This window comes from Myotis brandtii, unplaced genomic scaffold, assembly GCF_000412655.1.
Source record: "Myotis brandtii unplaced genomic scaffold, ASM41265v1 scaffold1833, whole genome shotgun sequence".
NCBI lineage: Eukaryota > Metazoa > Chordata > Mammalia > Chiroptera > Vespertilionidae > Myotis > Myotis brandtii.
In genome coordinates, this window is record NW_005356807.1 from 151,099 (window position 1) to 157,616 (window position 6,518).

A 6,518-nucleotide genomic window follows, 5' to 3' on the forward strand; every position below is an offset into this window, starting at 1 on the left:
AGGGGTCGCCTAAGACCGTCGGAAAACACATCTATAATCACATATTGTTTTGTGATTAATCACTATGCTTTCATGATGTTCAATGTGTAACCATGAAAATCCATCCTGTATATCAGATATTTCCATGATGATTCATCACAGAAACAACATGACAGTGATGAAGCAGCAACGAGAATAATGTTATGGTTGGGGGTCCCCACAGCATGAGGAAGTGTATTCAAGGGCCAGAAGGTTGAGAACTGCTGCTCTATTCTATTGTATTGTGTCTACCACACGGGGAGTAGGACTTGGGCATCTGGGGGACATTATCGGTCTCCCCTCATGCAGCTCCTTCTGAAATGAGAGCTTTTCCCGTGGCCCCCTGGTCCCCTGTCCTTTCTGCCCCTCACACCCCAATAGATGTGACCAGTGGGTGAACGAACAATTGCAACTACGGACAGCAGGTGGCGCTGTTGCTCCATCATCTCCTCAGCCAGCTGGTCAACCAGCCTTCTCATTGGAAACTCATTTTTTGTTTTTCTCTTTTCTTTCTTCTTCTTCTTCTTTTTTTTTCAAACACATGTTGCTTGCAGGAAAGCTGACATTTTGGCAGCCTCCCTCTACCCTTTTGAAAAAAAAACAGAAAACTATGCTAGCCCTGACCGGTGTGGCTCAGTGGATAGAGAGTCAGCCTGCGGACTGAAGGGTCCCGGGTTCGATTCCCAGTCAAGGGCATGTACCTTGGTTGCGGGCGCATCCCCAGTGGGTGGCGTGCAGGAGGCAGCTGATCCATGTTTCTCTCTCATCGATGTTTCTAACTCTATCCTTCTCCCTTTCTCTCTCTGTAAAAAAATCAATAAAATATATATTTTTAAAAAATCAATAAAATATATTTTAAAAAAACAACTATGCTAAGAATTTACAAACCAGACCTAGCACGTTTGACTCAGTGGCTAGAGCCTGGGCCTGCGGACTGAAGGGTCCCGGGTTCGATTCCCGGTCAAGGGCACATGCCCGGGTTGTGGGCTCCATCCCCAGTCGGGGGCTTGCAGGAGGCAGCCGGTCCATGATTCTCTCTCCTCATGGATGTTTCTATCTCTCCCTCTCCCTTCCTCTCTGAAATCAATAAAAATATATTTTAAAAAGCAATACAAAACCGCACTAGATGGTTGCATTGGTAGATAACAGACATTTCTGGTAATTCCATGCATGTTTGAACGATGCTGTCGGTTCAGGACTGAGGAGATGGGAGGAGGACCCTTGGGGACCGATGCTCACTTGGGTGGGTCTTCATTCTCCACCATTTCCTGGGACAGACTCTGGGGGTGGAAACTCCCATACTTTTTATTTTATTTTATTTCATTTAAAAAATATATTTTTTTGATTTTTTTACAGAGAGGAAGGGAGAGGGAGAGAGAGCTAGAAGCATCGATGAGAGAGAAACATCGATCAGCTGCCTCCTGCATGCCCCCCACTGGGGATGTGCCCGCAACCCAGGTACATGCCCTTGACCAGGAATCGAACCCGGGACCCTTCAGTCCTCAGGCCGACACTCTATCCACTGAGCCACACAGGTCAGGGCAAGTCCCACGCTTTTTAAATCAAAGGCCGTGACCTTCGCTGACCGTGAACTGGGGAGATCAAAGGGTGTTTGCGAGCAGAGTGGGTGTTTGGGGTCCCAGCGGGGGATCCTTTTGCCACCCCCTGCCCTGAAACTTGACCTTTGATTAAATGCATCTGCTGCCTCCTCTTAGCCTGCTCATTAGCTGAGGCCTCTCTTTCATGGGGCCCGAGGGGGGTCCTCGTTAATTATCACTAGGTGATGAGCCTTACTGAGTTGGGGAGGCTGCCCTAGGTCAGTCCTGGGGTTCTGGGGTCCTTGGGGGCTGGGGTTCTGGGGTTCTGGGGTCCTGGGGGGCCGGCAGGTACACATCAGTAGCTGCCCCAGGAGAATGGCTCCCTGTCCCAGCACCCACATCCCTGCTCTGTGGTTGAAAAAAATTTGTTTAAATATATATTTTTTATGGATTTCAGAGAAGAAGGGAGAGGGAGAGAGAGAGAAAGAGAAATATATTGCCGAAACCGGTTTGGCTCAGTGGATAGAGCGTTGGCCTGCGGACTGAAGGGTCCCGGGTTTGATTCCCGTCAAGGGCATGGACCTTGGTTGCGGGCACATCCCCAGTGGGGGGCATGCAGGAGGCAGCTGATCGATGTTTCTCTCTCATCGATGCTTCTAGCTCTCTCTCCCTCTCCCTTCCTCTCTGTAAAAAAATCAAAAAAATATATTTTTTAAATGAAATAAAATAAAATAAAAAGTATGGGAGTTTCCACCCCCAGAGTCTGTCCCAGGAAATGGTGGAGAATGAAGACCCACCCAAGTGAGCATCGGTCCCCAAGGGTCCTCCTCCCATCTCCTCAGTCCTGAACCGACAGCATCGTTCAGACATGCATGGAATTACCAGAAATGTCTGTTATCTACCAATGCAACCATCTAGTGCGGTTTTGTATTGCTTTTTAAAATATATTTTTATTGATTTCAGAGAGGAAGGGAGAGGGAGAGATAGAAACATCCATGAGGAGAGAGAATCATGGACCGGCTGCCTCCTGCAAGCCCCCGACTGGGGATGGAGCCCGCAACCCGGGCCTGTGCCCTTGACCGGGAATCGAACCCGGGACCCTTCAGTCCGCAGGCCCAGGCTCTAGCCACTGAGTCAAACGTGCTAGGTCTGGTTTGTAAATTCTTAGCATAGTTGTTTTTTAAAAATATATTTTATTGATTTTTTAAAAATATATATTTTATTGATTTTTTTACAGAGAGAGAAAGGGAGAAGGATAGAGTTAGAAACATCGATGAGAGAGAAACATGGATCAGCTGCCTCCTGCACGCCACCCACTGGGGCTCCTCTGGAACCGGCCCATCTTGGCGGCCGTGTTTATAAATAGACCGAATCACCCGGTTTATTTATATACAGAAATGCCAAGTCATATGATTTGAAGAAAAAACAAATAACATGTATTACCTCTGACAACACCTTTGGGAGTTTATAGAAACCAGCAGAGAGGAGTCGCTGGCGGTGACCTGCTGAGACAGAGGTTTCCTGATATTGGGGTGTGTGGGGGTGTCTGTGTGTGTGTAGGGGGGGGCTTGTGCATTGCAGGAATATTTCCCTTCCCCTGGAGGTGGGATGCTCAGATGAAGTCTGTTCTTGGTCATCGTAGAAACCGATGCCCAGCTTGTGTGATGAGCGTTCTGGCTGCTGTAGATACTCTGACGAACACCCAACTTACAGATGGATTCTGCGTCCAACGATGGAGCCCCCCCAGACCCCCCCCAAAAAAGATGTGTCCACGTCTTGACCCCCAGACCCTGGGAACAGAACTCTGGGTCAGGGTGGGCCTCTCTCCAAGGACAGGGTCCTTGTCAGACACAGAAGAGCCCTGGCTGGTGTGGCTCAGTGGGTAGAGCGTCAGCCTGCGGACCAAAGGGTCCCGGGTTCGATTCCCGGTGAAGGGCACGTACCTCAGTGGTGGGCTCGATCCCCAGTGGGGGGCGTGCGGGCGGCAGCCGATCCGTGATTCTCTCTCCTCGTGGATGTTTCTCTCTCTCCCCTTTCTCTCTATTTAAAAAACAATGCACATTCGTTTTTATTTCGTTATAGTTGATACACAATTTTCTGTGAGTCTCAGGCGTACAATGGAGCCATTTGACATTCACATACCTTACGACCAATTTAAAACAAAAAACAAAAAACAAGCCCTGGCTGGTGTGGCTCAATGGATAGAGCGTCGGCCTGCGGACCAAAGGGTCCCGGGTTCGATACCTGGCCAAGGGCACCTGCCCGGGGTTGCGAGCTCCATCCCCAGTCGGCGGCGTGCGGGAGGCGGCCGATCCATGGTTCTCTCTCATCATGGATGTTTCTCTCTCTCCCTCTCCTGTTCTATCTGAAATCAATAAAAAAAATATATTTAAAAAATACAAAAAATACCAAAAAAAAGAAGAGAAAAACATTAAGAGACAGAAGAGGAGAAGCCATGTGCAGACGGAGGCAGAGACGCGAGGGAGGGGGCGTCTAATCCATGGGTGCCTGGAGCCCCAGGTAGATAGATGATGGATGGATGGATGGATGGATGGATGGATAGATACACAGACACATAGATCGGTAGGTAGGGAGGGGGAGAGAGAGAGAGAGAGAGAGAGAGAGAGAGAGAGAGAGAGAAACATCAATGTGAGAGAGACACATGGACCGGTTGCCTCCTACATGGGCCCTCACCAGGGCTATTGAAGACTTTCTGATGGAAGGTTGACCAGATGTTTTGAGAAAAAGGGAGGAAGTTCCCAGGAAAGGCCACCAGGGGGCAGGCGTCTGTGGTTGCCATGGCAACGGGTCTCCGGTGTCTGGGACCCTGACGTTCTAAGAGAGAGACAAGGAGAAGGGATGCCATGCAGTTCAGTGTGTGTGTGTGTGTGGGGGGGAGGCAAGGACAGTCCCAGATATTGTCCCCCCACCCCCAAGATTTGTCCAATCTGAGGCGCTGATGGGCTTTGTGGGTAGAACATGTCAGAGGTAAGAGGCCCACGGATTTCATGAGAAACGGGTGTCAAAATGTATTCTTTTTAATAACACACATGATCACATTCATGGTGGACATTTGCTCAGCTCTTGCTGTGTCTAAGAATTTAGATGTATTGGATTATTTAATTTAACGGCCTCCCGATACAGATATACCATTACTTTATTTTGATTGATTGATTGATTGATTGATTTTAGAGAAGAAGGGAGAGGAAGAGAGAGGTAGAAACATCAACGATGAGAGGGAATCCTGGATTGGCTGCCTCCAGCACATTGGACCGAGCCCGCAACCCAGGCGTGTGCCCTTGACCGGAATCGAACCCGGGACCCTTCCGTCCGCAGGCCGACGCTCTATCCACTGAGCCACACCGGCTGGGGCTATACCATTACTTTATTATTATTATTATTATTATTTACGAAGAGAGAGATGTCAATGATGAGTAACGTTATTATATTTAAGATCATTTTTCTCTTGAAATATTCATGTTCACTCCATGTAACATTATTATATTTAAAACAATTTTTCGTGAGATATTCATGTTTATTCCATGTCACTTTATTATATTTAAAATCATTTTTCTTGAAACAAAAAAGCAAACAAAACCAGCATAAATAAAAGTAAAAAAAAGAAACATCCATGATGAGAGAGAATCATGGACCGGCTGCCTCCCGCACTCCCCCTACTGGGGATGGAGCCCGCAACCCGGGCCTGTGCCCTTGACCAGGAATCGAACCCGGGACCTCCTGGTTCATAGGTTGAGGCTCAACCACTGAGCCACACAGGCCGGCCAGGTGTGCATACACCACGTTTATCCAAAGCTTTCTGTCTGGCCGAGGGCTTGCAGCCACGGGTCTGCAGGGTGAGGAGGCCCTGGGCTGAAGAACACCCCAGATTCTATATCCTTGGCACAAAGAGGGGGGGCGTTTGGGGGGGACCTGCTCTCAGGCTGATTACGGGGAGGTGCTCAGGGTTTTTATCTGCGTCTCTGCAGCCCTGCAAATAGATTGGCTGGTAGGAAGCCTTGAGTCCCCACCTTCTGGGGGGCGGGGGGCAGTCATGACCTTCAGGGCTCCTTGGGGAGCCGGGGCGGCTCACTGAACAGTGTTTGCCTCCAGATAATGTCAGATTTCGAGGTTCAGTGCACTGTTCACGGGGTTGCTACCTGTCTCCTCTAGATGACACCCCCCCCCACACACACACACATGCACCCCCAAATCCCCAGCGTGCAGACATCCAGGTTTGCTCTTCAAAGACTCAGGGACCCAGGCTCTTGTCCAAATGTCACCCCTTAATTTGAGCAGACAGGCTGCCCCCCCAGCGTGGAGACAGGAAGGGAGAGGGAGAAAGAGAAACATCCACGAGGAGAGAGAATCGTGGACCGGCTGCCTCCTGCACGCCCCCTACTGGGGACCGAGCCCACAACCCGGGCCTGTGCCCTTGACCGGAATTCGAACCCAGGCCCCCTCAGCCCGCAGGCCGGCGCTCTACCCACTGAGCCACACCGGCCAGGCCTATTTTATTTTATTTTATTTTTTTTGACTTTCTGCATCTTCGGATGAAAAAAAAACCCCGAGACATCTCAGAAATCACTACACACACACACACCCAAAATGAGGCGTTTTCAGAAATAAAGGCCGTCGCGTACATTCCTAATTAAGCCCCAACCAGGCGCCTTTGTGAGCCAGATGCGAATCCGAGGACGCAATTAGCCGGGCTTTGGCAAACAGGCGTTTTTTTTGCAAATGGGGAAATGTCCTGTTTTGGGAGCTTTAATTTCCCCCGGATCCGCTGGGAGGGGAGATGAGCGGATTCACTGAGGGTGGAGGCCCTGGGAGTCTACCCCACGTCCTAGGTCGTAGATTTGGGTCTTTTTTTTAAAAATTTAAATTCTTTTAAAAAATATATATTTTATTGATTTTTTTCACAGAGAGGAAGGGAGAGGGATAGAGAGTTAGAAACATCGATGA